The following is a 14,421-nucleotide window of genomic DNA, read 5'->3' as shown; positions in this document are numbered from 1 at the left end:
AGAAGCAGAACACATTTTTTGCAACAGTTACAGCACCTCAATGATGCTGATTGATGCACTAGAATTCATCACAAAATATATTAATTACTTCTTCTAAAAAAATATTTTACTTAAGAACTTCATTGGGCCAGATGAAAACTATTGATCCTTAAATTTGTGTATTGCTTGCTTTCCCTGTGATAAAGATCTCAAGACTCACATGTTCATGCAGATTTTCCAGGCATCTGTCTATCTGTCGTGGTTTAGGTTTTAGGAATGGTACTCCCCAGTTCACTGCCCCCCACGGAGACTCTCCAAAACCACACATCGCTCTCTCTCACTCCCCTGCTTCCCCTCCCGATCCTAGCTGCAGCGGGATGAAGAGGAGGATTGGAGGAACAAAAGGCAGAGACCGCTGTTTGAGATAAGAATTTACTGTAAACAGCAATGAGACAAGAAAAAGAATAGTAAGAGCAGCAACACTAAAGACGGAGGGTACAAGAAAAAAAACTATTCACATGGAAAAAAGCCCTGATAATAGATAATACCAGACAACTCCCTCCTCCACTGCTTTCTCTCCCTTCTCCACATTTTCTTAACCAGAATGGAACCCCTGCTCCCCAGGGAAGAGATTCCCATTCACCTGCCACCGGCAACCAGGTGAGGTGATACGGAACAACTTCTGGATCATAACCACCTCCTTCCTGACCACAGCAGAAACTGTGTATTAAGCTATCTAGTAAATTTAGTGCAGAACCTAATGCTCTCAGGCACGTGGTGTGAGTCTTGGAGCTGCCCTCTGCAGGGCCAGGAGATGGACTTTGATGACCCTTGTGGGTCCCTTCCAACTCAGAATATTCTGTGAATATATGTATTTTAATAAGTACTGTACTTTTCTCCTTCACCTTTCCTTTACATGACACTAAGTCTCTGAAAACTGGTATTGCCCAGGTTGGAAACCACTCCAATACTTTGGATTCCTTAGTGCTTTCACACTGAACTTACCAGAGAAGGAAGCTTAAGGGATAGAAAAGGGAAAGAGCAAATAAGAAGGCCTTGAACTAAAACCACTTCAAAGTAACTAAATAGTGAAACCAGTAGGTAAGAAATGCCTTTTTCCTCAATCTGTCTGTGGCAAGAGAATCTCTGTTTAGAATGCTGTTCTCCTCTACCTATGCTCCGTACCATTCCCATTGTTGCTCAGGAAAAAACTTTATTGCTCGTAAGAGGTATCAGTCTAAAAGCTTCAAAGACCCCTTGTGCAGCACTACTAAATTTCTACATGCTGCTGCACGTGATGGGGAGTGTCAAACTTCTCCTGAATCTTGTGAATGCCCTTCAGGCAGGAAAAATTGTATATTTCAGATGCACATGCAAAAAAAAAACAAACAAAAAAACCACCAAAAATCCAAAAAAACAACCAGAAAACTCAAATCCCAGCCCCCTTCACTTCTCTCTCAAGATACTCATTTTCCATCAGATACCAGGCAATCCTGATGTATTAGAATCTGTGTGAAGCACTGGTGACTTAGAACAATGTGTTTCACTTTTTAAATAAATATAATAGACTTCTTTCTGATGCCAGAGAATTAAACTGCCTTTTGTTTTTTTTCAGATAATGAATCAGAAAAAGAAAATATTACAACATAATACTAGATTTTTATAGTTCTGGCTAAGTGTTCTTATTTTAGATGCAGTTCTCAGGATCACACATGGTGATGTTGTACTACAGGAGGAAATCTGTTAGCATTGGATGGGAAAAACTTGCTCTTTGCACCTTCCTCAGTCTGATCAGGTGTGGTGGGTTGACCTTGGCTGGACACCAGGTACCCACTAAGCTGCTTTATCACTCCCCCTTCCCAGCCAAACAGAGGAGAGAGAATAAGGTGGAAAACAAATTGTAGGTTGAGATAAGGCAGTTTGCTAAAGCAAAAGCAAAAGTTTGTGCGTGCACAAACAAAGAGGAGAATAACAAGGTTTACTCTCCCTTTTCCACAAGTAAGCAATGTCTAACCACTTCCTGAGATGCAGGGCTTCAGCACAGGTAGTGGTTGCTCAGAAGGCAAACATTGCAAATAACGAAAGCCCCCCATCTTCCTCCTCCTCAGCTTTTAAATCTGAGCTGACGTCGTATGGTATGGAATAGCTACTCGGTTAGTCTGGGTTGATTGGCCTACTTGTGTCCCTTCCCAGGATCTTGCCCTTGATGGTGGAGAGGGAGGAATGCTGAGAGATAGTGCTGATGCTGTGCCAGCCCTGCTTAGCAGTAGCCAAAACACTCGGTGTGTTGTCAACACCCTTCTAGATACCAATGCAAAGCACAGCACTGTGAGGGCTGTTATGAACTCCAGCTCAGCCAGACCCCAACACATCAGGAGAAAAAAAGATTCCTTACAAGGAGCGATTTGTTGCTACAAGTTCACAGAAGCAATAGTTTTGAAATTAGGCAGTCTCACATGATGAGGTGGTTCTTTGTACGTGCATTCTGAAAGGGGTGCACCTTATGTCTTTAAGCAACGTGGGTGGGAATGAGACCAGGGATTTTGTTTTTCACACTGTATAGGTTACACAATGTAAAAAATGTAGAACATTTCCATTCTTGTCAAAGCACGTCTGCTCAGTGTGATGGACTGCAGAGCTTCAGAGTCCCTTGAATGAGTTTAGGCCTTACAACCAACCCATGAAGCTGCTCTACCACTCCCCCTCCTCAGCGGGATAATGGGTGGGGGGAGGAAATAAGATGAAAAAAAACCCTTTTGGATCAAGATAAAGGCAGTTTAACAAATATAAAGCAAGGGCTGTGCACAGAAGCAAAGGAAAACAAAATATTTTTTCTCTCCATCTCACCAACAGGCTATGTCCAGTCAAGTATAGACTCAGTACACGTTGCAGTTGGTCCAGAAAACAAACAACTTAAAACCAATGCCTCTCATCCCTTTCTCTTCACTTTAATTGCTGAGCAGATGTCCCAGGTTATGGATTATCCCCTTGTCAGTTTGTGTCAGCTGTTGTGGTTGAAGGACAACCTTGAGTGAAGGGTAGCTTTGATGCTGTGGGAGGCCTGCGGCCAAAACGCTAGTGTGTTGTCACCTTTCTAGCTGCGAATACAAAGCACAGCCTTATCAGGGCTGATACAGAGAAAGTTAAGTTCATTCCCTCCAGCTGAGCAGGATACCACAGTGAGTCAGTGGTGGGAGTCTTGTTCAAACTAGTTCTGTTTCAATTTTCACTCTCCTGGTCCTGTGAAAGATGAACTCTCCTAAACAGTTCAGACCAACTAGATTCCTAGACAATCCAAAAGCTAATCTAAGTCTATAAAATTCACACACCCTTAAAGAAGGGGTAGGAGGGGTAATGTGGGAGATGAGTGTTAGCTGAAAGGAATGTTTTCTACATGCATTATTTGGAGTAATATAGTTCTGCAACAGGCTGCAGTACGGGGAAGAATGAGCAGATCCATATCCTGGAGTCAAACATACCACACTGTGATGAAGTGAGCTCTGTGATTTGTCTGAGAGTAACTGCAGGAACATAGGAATATTACAGCAGTAAGTATCTAAATAAATGTTATGTAGTGTGGTGGTATCTGAACCAAATTGCTGCCTAGTTGTACAGATTTAATACTGTCCATGAGCGTGAATACTGAAATAGTCTCCAAGCAATGCAAATGCAGTCTGCATTCAGCAGAGTGTTCTCTGAGATCTAGAGCTGTAGAGGAACCTTCCAGCTGATGGGCATGCTGTTTGTGTCAGCTGTTGTGGTTGAAGGACAACCTTGAGCTGAAAATGCTGACTTCTGCGGAATAAGAGTAATGTCAGTGATCTGCATGTTTTTCTGTAGAAAATGAAAGAATAGGGGGGAAAAAAAGCATATCTGAAATAGACTGTGAAATAAAGGAAAGCAAAATACTATATAACCTGAAAAACACATGGAGAGGTCCTAATTTAATATTTAACATAGCAGCTTCCCAACTTGTCCAAAGCACAACCATTTTGATCTCTCATGACAGCATAAAGAATTTTTACAGTTTTTCTCACTGGTTGCTGTCAAACTAGCCTTCGTGAACTCTACTAGCTATTCCTTCCCCCACACAGAGTTATATCCTTGAATGTGAGACCCTGAACAATCATGCTGAGCCAAAAAAGTTTGGAGAACTCACTGGGCTGAATTCACCAACTAGCCTGTTCTCCAACACAGCAAGCTGAAGGAAAATTGCAGGGATGAACACTGTGTCTTTTCACCCTGCTCTCTTTAACTCCAGGGAGCAGAACAGGACCTAGCCTGTTAATTTGGTTTTTTTACAGATCAATCAGTCTCTTATGCATAATATTACCTTCTTGTACTAGTAGTGAATTGCTTTAATAGAAATGTAAGCCAGAACTGCTGATGCCAGTTCTGCTGGCATGAATGTGAATGAATAAGGGGCCTTCAGAGCAAGTGTTTACTCATGGGAGGTCAGGAAACAGGGAAGACTGGATGCTATGGTCATGACAGCAAGGGTTTAATGTTTTACTGGGCAGCAGCCAATGCTACACCTGCATGAAAATTTAAAGCTAAAATTCCCAAAGAAGTAGCAGCATTGAGATGTATCTCTCAGCACCTCATCTGCTACATCTGCTCTCACATCCTAAACAGCCAGGTACATTATGGAAGACGAAAGTGAGTGATGGCTGCCTCTAAGCTCTTATCTTACCTAATCAGTCTGGTTTTTTGCAGCTTTCTACCCATGCACAGGCAAAGCCATACTGTTCTCTTTCACCTAAAAACTTGAGGTGAGGTGTTCCCTGCAAAACTACAACGAATAGACTGCAGTTTTATTTCTGGTGAGCAATGTTGCCATGATCCCAGCAGAGGGAAATCTGGAGACACTGTCAAAGCAGATTGAGTTTTACAGAAGTAAAACCAGCTTGATGTCATAAATATACCAGAATTAGCTGGTGAAGGCCTTTCTTTTTAATTATATGACTGCAGAAAATAATTAGCTGATGTTATTTCATTAGGAAATGTTTGTTTTTAAGCTGCACTCCCAAGAGTAAGATCTGAAGCCTTAAATACATTAGTGGTTCCACTTGTTTTACCATAAAAATTAAGTCAGGTTTTGTAAGTTATATTAGTTCTAAATTCTAGATAAAAGCAAAACAAATTATTTGGGATTTTTTCCCCTTCTTCTTTAGTTATTTTATGTGTGCTAAAAGTAGTTACCCAATCTTCACCACCAACAAAAAAAAATTAAAGAAGGTATGCTTTAATATATTAAAAGCATCAGAAAAGCATATGTGCTACTTAACAACAACTCTTCTGGTGCTTAATACGAAGTTTTGTTCTTTACAGTAACAAGTGGGAAAAAAAGCTTTCTTTTTTTCTTCTTTTTTTTTCTGTCTCCGGTGCTCCTCTGCTGCAGAAACAAGAGACCAATGTAATGGTACTTCTATAAGGGGATTCTCCTGACCTACCTATGGTGGGCAGTGATAGGAACTTCAGATGTCTCAGAAATGTGTGACTGAAATCTGTAGTGTAAGACTAACCATGAGAAAAACAGACATTCCCAATTAGTCATGAGAGTCAGGAAGAATAATTACTTGATTAATACTGAATGTATAGAAACTGGTACAGAAATCACCACAATTGAGTGACTCAGGATAAATTTGATCTCATGGTCTAAAGGGGAAAAAAATGTCTGGTAAAAGCTGCCTAGCACCAAGCTGGATTTATTCTGAAGTGATAGGGAAAAAAACACTTGCAGAAACAACCAGTCTCAGATTCCTAACCAATTTACTGAGCAAGTCTCCTTGGCTTTCCACACATGCCCTTGCTATGGAACTGCACTCCAGAATTTGAAATTTCATTTTCACGCTATTATTTCTTAAAAGGAAAAATAAATATGCAAGAAATTGAACCAGATGCAGGCTGCTACTTGAAGCCCTGGGGTGCTGACTCACCATCACGAAGAACTTGAGCTATAGTGGTTGATTTCCCTTCCTGCCTCAAACCTTCCCCAAGGTTATTGTCCCCAGCACTGCAGGAACAGGCAATGCAACCACATATCTGCACCCTGTTTTTCTTAGTTCATAATATAAGCTAAGTTGGTCAGCAGTTTATACATGTCAGGCTGGAAACAGTGGTAGGACTATAAAGAATATACCATCTTCACTGTAGAAGTGGTGGGTCCATGGATACCTGGCCCTAGAGCAAAGCTGCTGTTTCTCACTTGCTTATTTAAGAGTGTTTTTAACCTTACTCAGTTCCTTGTTTTCGTTAATTGTGGTTTTAGAAACAGTCTCACAAACCTCACAACTACCAAAACTGGGAGGGAATGCGGCAGGGGAAGAGGCCAGAGGACAGGGAGGCAGGAACTGCTGCCATCAGTTTTGCTGGGAAGTGCCCCTGTCACCACAGCCAGCAGCAAGACAGGGAACAGTAGAGATTGTGGGGAACAGGAGGTGTTTCTGTGCCTGCAGCTGAGCTTGCTGCAAGTAGAGTTAGACAATGTCTGTCCATACAGCGTGTGAACTCGGTCATTTGGCTCAAGGATAAACTAACTCAGCAGTCCATAGCAATTTGTGTCTCTAGTCAACTACTCTGCAGAATACCTTGGTAACCTTCCCAGCCCTGTTCACAAGTGCCTTCTTAGGTGTTAAAATGCTTCCTTTTATACTGAACTCAGAAGTTGTGTGGTTTCGAACATCATCTTCATGATTTTCATGTTAAATCCCCCATCAGCAGCATATAAATCTGCACTGAGCTGAAAATATAGATGAAAAAAATCATGTCATTGTATGCTTAATAATAAAAAATAAGCAACTTGATTTTTAAAAGTGTCTGAAGTTCTGCCCTGTAATGCTGGGATGACTTTTAATCTTCTTGAGCAAGTTGACTTCACTCCTGAGACCTTGAGCTCTGATCAATACAGCAAAACTTTGTTACAGATTCCAACTCAAATTCCTATAACCTGTGTATCTGGGAAGTTTCTGTGTCATGACAAAGCTAAGATGCTCTTACACAGAGATGCACTTTTCTTGGGACTTGTTATTTGGCCTGCATTGCAGGGTATACTATATTGTACTTATATATAATTGAGGATAAGCAAAAGCAAACCCTGACTTTGCATGTATATCAAGCAGATGTATTGTCCTTTTTAATTCCTGCTTCACATTGTATATGTGATGAAGATACCAAATTCTATGCAAATACACATGAGAAAGCACCCCATTTCTGCATCACCTGGGAACATCTAACTATCAAATAATCAAAAAAAAAAAAAAGGCTACTGGTGAGTCAGGAGGCAGGAGGATTTTATACCTGCTGAGAAAACCATTGCCACGCTAAGTCTGTATAGTTTCAGTTCCTATTCCTGGTGGCTAAATCTTTAGGATAGAATAGTCCTTGCTCCACATTTGTTTGCAGGAAGAAATCTTGCCATGTGGCAGTACCAAAACAATTATCCAGGATGTGCAGTTTAAGATACAAAAGCTAGATAACAGGCCTTCCTAACTTACAGTGCTGCCCAGAGCTTTGATTTATCTGTTGAAGGAATGAGTGCAGTGTAGCACTGTATGTGATCTTTGCTGTCTGAGACAAAGCCTTTATCTGATCAGCAATTCAAACCTATCTACAAGTGCTAGGTCAGCAGGTTAATTGGAAATTTGTGACTGGTTTGATGATCCAGGAAAACTAGAATGGTGTCTCACAGGTTTGTGTTTGTAAGACACAAACATGTTGAGGTCAGTAAGTGAAAGGCCTTGGAGAAGCATCCCCAAATTGTTTCAATTCCTGTGTCAGCAGAGCACTGTTACTATTCAGTATTTTGAGATTTACTGCCAAAAGGAAACATCTAAAGCAAAGCCCCCGGCGGCTTGTGATTGTATAATTCTAAACAGTGTAACAATACTTTTTGTAGTTTTATCACTGAGCTGCCTGAGGCCAGCAAACTGCAGCTCTGGAAGGTTTACTTCCTCGGAATGATTTAGGACAGGGTATTTGAGTTACAGAGTTGCTCAGAAACCATGAAGAGAGTGATCTGTGTCAAAAGACAGAATGAGAAGGAAGTGGGTTTACTTGGACAGACATCTTATTCTGTTGCTTTCCTGCTGCTGCTACTGTTTACCCATGCAAACCAACAGGCTCCTTCTGCACAGTGACTCGCTGCTCCTGTAACTCCTGCAACACCTTATTAATTGCTTCTGGCACATCTTCTCCAGCTGTTCACTGACAAGAGCCTTCCTGTGGCCCTGCTGGCTGCTCAGTCTTCAGTGGAATGATTGAAATGTGTTTGCCTTTGGAAAGGCATGTGTAATGATGGCACAGGCAGTCCCTTGGTGGTGGCTTTAGGCAAAAAAGGACAGTGTGACTAATGCCCAGTCCACGTTTTGTGCTCTTGCTATGTACCACACAACACTGTAATGCCTCCAAACTTTTGTCTCTCTTCCATTAAATAATTATATTTTAATTGCTTTTGCAAGGATGCTTCTAGGATTGTCTTTTCTAAAACTTAAGGCCTTTTTCTTTAAATTTATCCTCCTCATTATTTATGGTTTATTGACTTTGGTTGTCTTTAACACCATGAAACAGATACCATAAATTGTTTAGGGACTCAATTAATTCACGTTGAGATGCAAAACTCTCCTCTTTTTTTCCAAGCTTCCTGCCTCGTGCTAGGCCAGATTCTTTAATTGAGAAGTGCAAGGGAGGAAGAAATTCTTGTGGTCCATGCAAAGACAAACTGACCCTTTAAGTCAGATGCTTTTTAGAATCTGCATTTACACTTCCATTAAAGCCTTAGCCAATTACCTGTCTGTAGAATTTCTGTGTTTCAGAGCAATGGCCACGTGGGAAAATGTTTCCAGTGCATGTTCAGTGCTGTGATGTACCTTATTTTTTAATAACTGACCATGGAAGCAGAGGTAATTCTTGCTACCTGCTGAGCTTGCTCTGTAGCTCTGAGCTGTTTGGAAGTAAACCTGTTTCCTGTCCCCTCCTTCATGTTTCATTAAATCAGCAGTTTCTGCTAATTCTTAGGTGTTGTGTCATATTTGGTTAGTGAAAGGGAAAACAGAGTTAATCCCATTGTGAAAAATTTCCTCTGAAAAGTTCTGTCTATGGAGAGAAAAAGGATCTGCTGCCACCACGGTCAGAAACTTCTGCTCAGAGGAACTAAAAAAATTTATTGTCAAAAACCATCTCTTATTTCTTGTAAGACAACAAATGCAAGGTGACAAGGGTGAACTGCTGTTGGGGTAAAGAATGTTTAATTTCCCCATTTTTATCTTTCATGATAAAAATAAATGCTCAATTTTTAACAGTGCCGCATGGATTCACAATAAAGACAAGACATTTCAGTGAGACAGTGTCACTGTTCCACCACCTATGTGCATGATTTTAGCCCAGAATGTTGATATCTTTGTCCATCAAAATAAATAACTTTATTGTTGCTTGGGTTCTTTGATCCATATCCTTTTTAATATTCTACTGCAACACAGGAACTAGGCACCCAGACAGCTGATTCCTCAGGGTTTCTTTCTTCACCAAGTGCCACATTTTTTGAGGTAAATCCAGTAATTTAATACATCTCAAGACTTATAGTAGTTTTCTTGATGTTGTTAAAATGCAAATTTTTTAATAGTTTCTCAATTTTGTCTAATAAAATTAGAGAAGGAGTTTTTTGTCTTGTTTCATCTTTTTGGTCTTAGAGATTTGAAAGAAAACTGGTGTATTGGATATGCAACTCTTTGTGAATTACCTAACACTATGCTTTGGAAAAAACTGTGATGGCCTTCATGACCTCTTCTCCCTTGCTAAGTTGCTAAAAATTTCCCTGACAAAGCTGAAATGTGTACTTTTCTCGGTGCATTTGTGTGCTGCCAGGCGTACATCTGAAAATATGGAGAAGCTTGTGTTTCAGCAACCTACCCCACGTGCTTTCATCTAGCATTTTTTGCATGCATGGAAACTATCTCTTTGCATACATGGGAGTAATTAAATCTCTTGTTTGCAGTAGCCTCTTTTTGCTGACTGAGAGGTTCAGCGTTACCCAGGCTTGCTCCAGCCCGAGACAAACCTGCCAGTCGACAAAACGGATTACTTAAAGTACAAAATAAATAAACCCCTTAATAAAGTGAGTGTTTTCTACCTTTCTACCTTTGTGTATATACTCCATTGCTTCACTAAAAGCTACATATGACTGTTTGTTGAGGTTTTTTTCAGCCTTAGGACTTGGATCATGAAATGACACATTCTAGCAAAGACTTCAACTGATACCATTTCTGAGCTAGGCAAAAATCACTTTTTCCTTTAGCAAAGGGGTTTGGAAGGACAGAAGTCCTTTGGTGCCTCTGACAAAGAGAAAGGTGACACACTGGATCTCTTGATGTAGTAAGGGGGACAGGGAAGAAGAAGAAGTAGATTTCATTGGTTTGCCATGAGATTATCCTAACACCATGGTGTAGCAACATAAGGAAATAAAACATGAGGATATTCTGAGCAGAAGCATGATGCATCTTTTGTACTTCAGGTCTATCAGACATGAGCTGATGATACACTTTTGAAGAAGTCAGGCTATTTTAATATTGGAATGGAGGTTCCTTCATCTAATTCCTCCTTTTCAGTAGTGCTCTTCTAAGAAATATTTTTTCACTGGGAAAGGTTCCCAAGAGCTATTTCTAGGAGGTATGACAGAGCAACCATTGTGGTTTTCCTTTAAACTAGCTTTTAAATTACATCAAATGCCACCTACAGTGTACTAAGCCCTCTGGCTTGTATTTGTTTCATTACTGTGTGGTGGTTTATGGAAAATAAGAGAATATTAATGCCAATTCAAAGCTTGGACTGGCACACCTATCACCTAGAGAAAAACTGTGGTGATGTAAAACTTATTTATCCAGCAATTCTTGTTCAATGTGGGCATCAGTTATATTCTGTGATAGAATGGAAAGGTAGGATAAAGCCTGTAAATGTGACATGTTTTAAGGACTGATGAAAGCAAATCACAAACTATTTCTGCAGAAATACTTCTCAGTTGCCTCTTTCACAGGAGATTATTCCACAACCTGAAGGCACTAATTTTTTTTTTGGCGAGAAAAAATTCTTTGTATTTTTGGTCTGACTCCTGAAAGTAACATTTATCTCTTGTTTTGTTGGTTCAGATTTCTCTGGAGAGCTTACAGTGACTGTTCTGATTACTCAGAGCCTATTGAAAATGAGGTCCTCAGTCTGAGCTGGAGCCTCTAGGCATAATTGTAATGCAAAAAAATAGTTCAGGGTACTACATGAGTGATTTTGTAGATATCCTAAAGCACTTGTTCTCCCTTGAACTTCTAAGTGTATTAATTATTTAACAAGTATGACTTTGCAGATGTAGTCTGAAGATTGCTGCTAATACACTTCTCTGTCCCATATGACATTGTCTGTCCTTAAGGGAATGCCTGCACTGCTCGTGCTTGGAAGTCAGGATTGCAGCCTACTCTTCTGGTACTGTTTGAAAGTTTAATTGGCTTGAGCAGTTAAGGAAGATTTATACTTGAGCAGAGACTTCAGAAGTGTAAAAACACCATTATTAGCTTGTGACACTAAACTCTTGTATTTTGGGTTTGCTTTTAAGTGAAGAGTGGAAAACCAGAAAAAATTAGAGTGACCTGATCTGACTCCATTCCTCTCTGCCTTTGCCCTTCACTTCTTCCTCCACAGTCCCCAAAACTGTCACCAAGAAACAGCCTCCAAGTTTCACTTCAAAATAACTGTCTCTTTTCAATCCACTCTCATTTTAAAGCCAAAATGTTTTTCTGGCACGTGGCAGTGCATTTCTTAATTTAGCAAGACTGATAATGATCTTTATAGATATTTGTTAGCACAGGTATGTAGGCTGGTATTGAAAGTGTAAGTGAAAAACAAGAGCAATAAAGGAAAGGAAAAAGCCAACGAAACCAAAACTACACTTTTTGCATTCTTAGGAGGCACTTATTTTTCTGCCCTTCTGGCTTCTCTTTTGATATTGTTAAAGACTTTTCTGCCAGCATATTCATGCCAGTCTGCCCAAAAACCTCACAAAAGGTGTGCAACACTTTTAGAAGTATCTGTAATTAGTATTTGGTGGCTTATGGGAGCAGTGACAGATACCCACCTTGGAGTGCATGTGGATCACATGCAGCTCTTTCTTGTTGCATTTACTGCATGGAAAAGAAATTAATGGATGCTCCAGCACATTGTCCAAAACTGCAGCAGCCAAGTTCCTGTTGGTAGTAATTGCTTGCTTGCATGTGTGTATTGTATATAGACATATTCATTTTAATCTGCAGTTTGGATGTAGAGGGTGAATATCTCATGAAAGACAGAAAGCCCAAATGGAGGAAAACCAGATACAGGCACATGGTGCCTCAGATGTCTCATCAGCTACTGGATGATGACTTTCCACAAACTGTTCAATCCTGGCTCATGTTGACAAAACTGTTTTAAAACAGTTCATCCGTATAATATGAACTACAGAAAAGGAATTGGAGAAGCCTGACTATCCTTGATGGCAAGAAGAACAAAGAAATGTTAGAATACTGTCCATGGTTATTACCTTTTGTTTGAGTCCACATAGGTCTGTTTGTATGGTGAACATTGGAAGTTTTTGTTGTTGGTAGCTGCATTAGGTCCCTATTTTCTCTTAGCTGCCATCAGGCTCCACACACAGCCCTCAGCCTCACAGCTGAGTTCACAGATGTCCTGTGAGCTCACTGCTCTCTCTGTGCCTTATTTACTTGTTCTTATGAGATATGCTGCTAGGGTGCTGTTTCCTCATCCCTAGTAAAACTCTTACCTGAAGAACCGAAACCACACAAAGAAAACACAGGAAAAGAATTGACTGTATACTTAGCAGTTTGTTTTGTAACAGGCACGTTCCCATCACTACTGCCTGCAGAATAGGTCAGCAGTGGTTGAGGAAATCATCATACTCTGCACAAATGCTTGAAGTTCAAGTGCAAAAGTACTGTCTACAGTGATCCTGTTTTGTTAGTCGCTGTGCCCTGTCATGGGCTTGGGAACTCTTAACATTTAAACTTCATCTTCCTTGCATCTTTCCTCAAGTGTCTAAACATTTCTCAAGCACTCAAGGAAAACTCATAGATTTAGTATGGGTAACCAAGGCACCCTGATATGCACCACTTCCTCAGACCTACCAGGCTGAAGAAGCTCCCTTCCAGTAGATGGGACCCAAGAAGAGCTTACCCAAAGGAGGTAATAAGCTATGGAAATAAGTCTAACATCAGAGGTCAGCACGTGTTTCACCAGAGATCAAAGTGTACTAGCAGTTGAAATATTTCTCTTCCGTGTCTCTGCAGAGCAGCTTTTGCCAAGTACTTCATTGCTACAATGAAAAACCTGCATTATATGAGCAAGAGTAATGGGACATTTCTTCTAGAGATTCTTATTTTTGAACCCTCGAGGATATAGTTGCTGGTAGCTTACCACACTTATGGGACAGTGTACCTACCATTGTATTTCCAGATATGTTGTTCATAATCACTAATCTTCTACCCCTCTCCCCCTGATTTCTTTTTTTCTATGTCAAAAGTTGAGAAAAGAGAATATGTGCTTTGCACTACCCTTTTGTGGTCATGCACAGAGGAACAGGAAAAAGAGACACACACCACGAGGTTCTGCAGCAACACAACGCTAAAAGAGTGCCAAAGAGGGGGAAAGGAAAATTGTCATGAACAGCATATGGAGAAAAAAATAAGGGAACTCTCAAAGCAGGGAGACAAGGCATAAAGAGCATAAGTTGACAGGAGTAGCAGACTAGCCAGAGCTTTGGCCACAGGGTCAGACAGGAGAGGGAACAGAATCACAGAGGAACCTGAAGGGGAAGGAGCAGGGACTGAGAAAGTGGCTCCTTCTGATGCTCCTGACCCACTCTCAGAGTTCCCATTCAGATCAAGCAGAGCTTTAAAAATGCCCCTGTTCTGGTGCATTTTTTCAAACCTCAGTCATGTTTTGTGTGATGCAGCTCAAGAGGAAGTTTGGAGTGGTTTTACCAGTGTAGGAGGAGTGTGGAAGCAAGTACAGGGTTGGGGGAAAAGCCAGTTGCTGCACAGATATCTTGAAGTTTGCTGTGCTACAGACTGGCAAAAGAAAACAAGTTTTATAGGTAGATTTAATGCATGTGTGATATTTTTCACGACCCATATCTGCAGCGTACCTTGCTCTGCTTCTTATTTTACAGAGTGCTACCTTTATTTTGTCATTACTGAAGAGGCCTTATCTGTGTGATAAATGTTCCTGGCACCTTCTAACAGTGCAAGGTGTACAGGCAGAGGGAGTGAAGGGAGGGGAAACTGGGCAGTGTGTAGGTTGATGGAACAATTGCACCCAGCAGTGGCAGTGCCACCACTCTCGGCGTGCAGGAAACAGCCAAGAGAGTAGAGCTGCACAAAGCACAGGACAGCTATTCCCTTTGTAGCTGACCAG

This window comes from Corapipo altera, unplaced genomic scaffold (assembly GCF_003945725.1).
Source record: "Corapipo altera isolate COAL_440 unplaced genomic scaffold, ASM394572v1 61305, whole genome shotgun sequence".
In the NCBI taxonomy this organism is placed as follows: Eukaryota; Metazoa; Chordata; class Aves; order Passeriformes; family Pipridae; genus Corapipo; species Corapipo altera.
Note: the sequence above shows the minus strand (reverse complement) of the source record.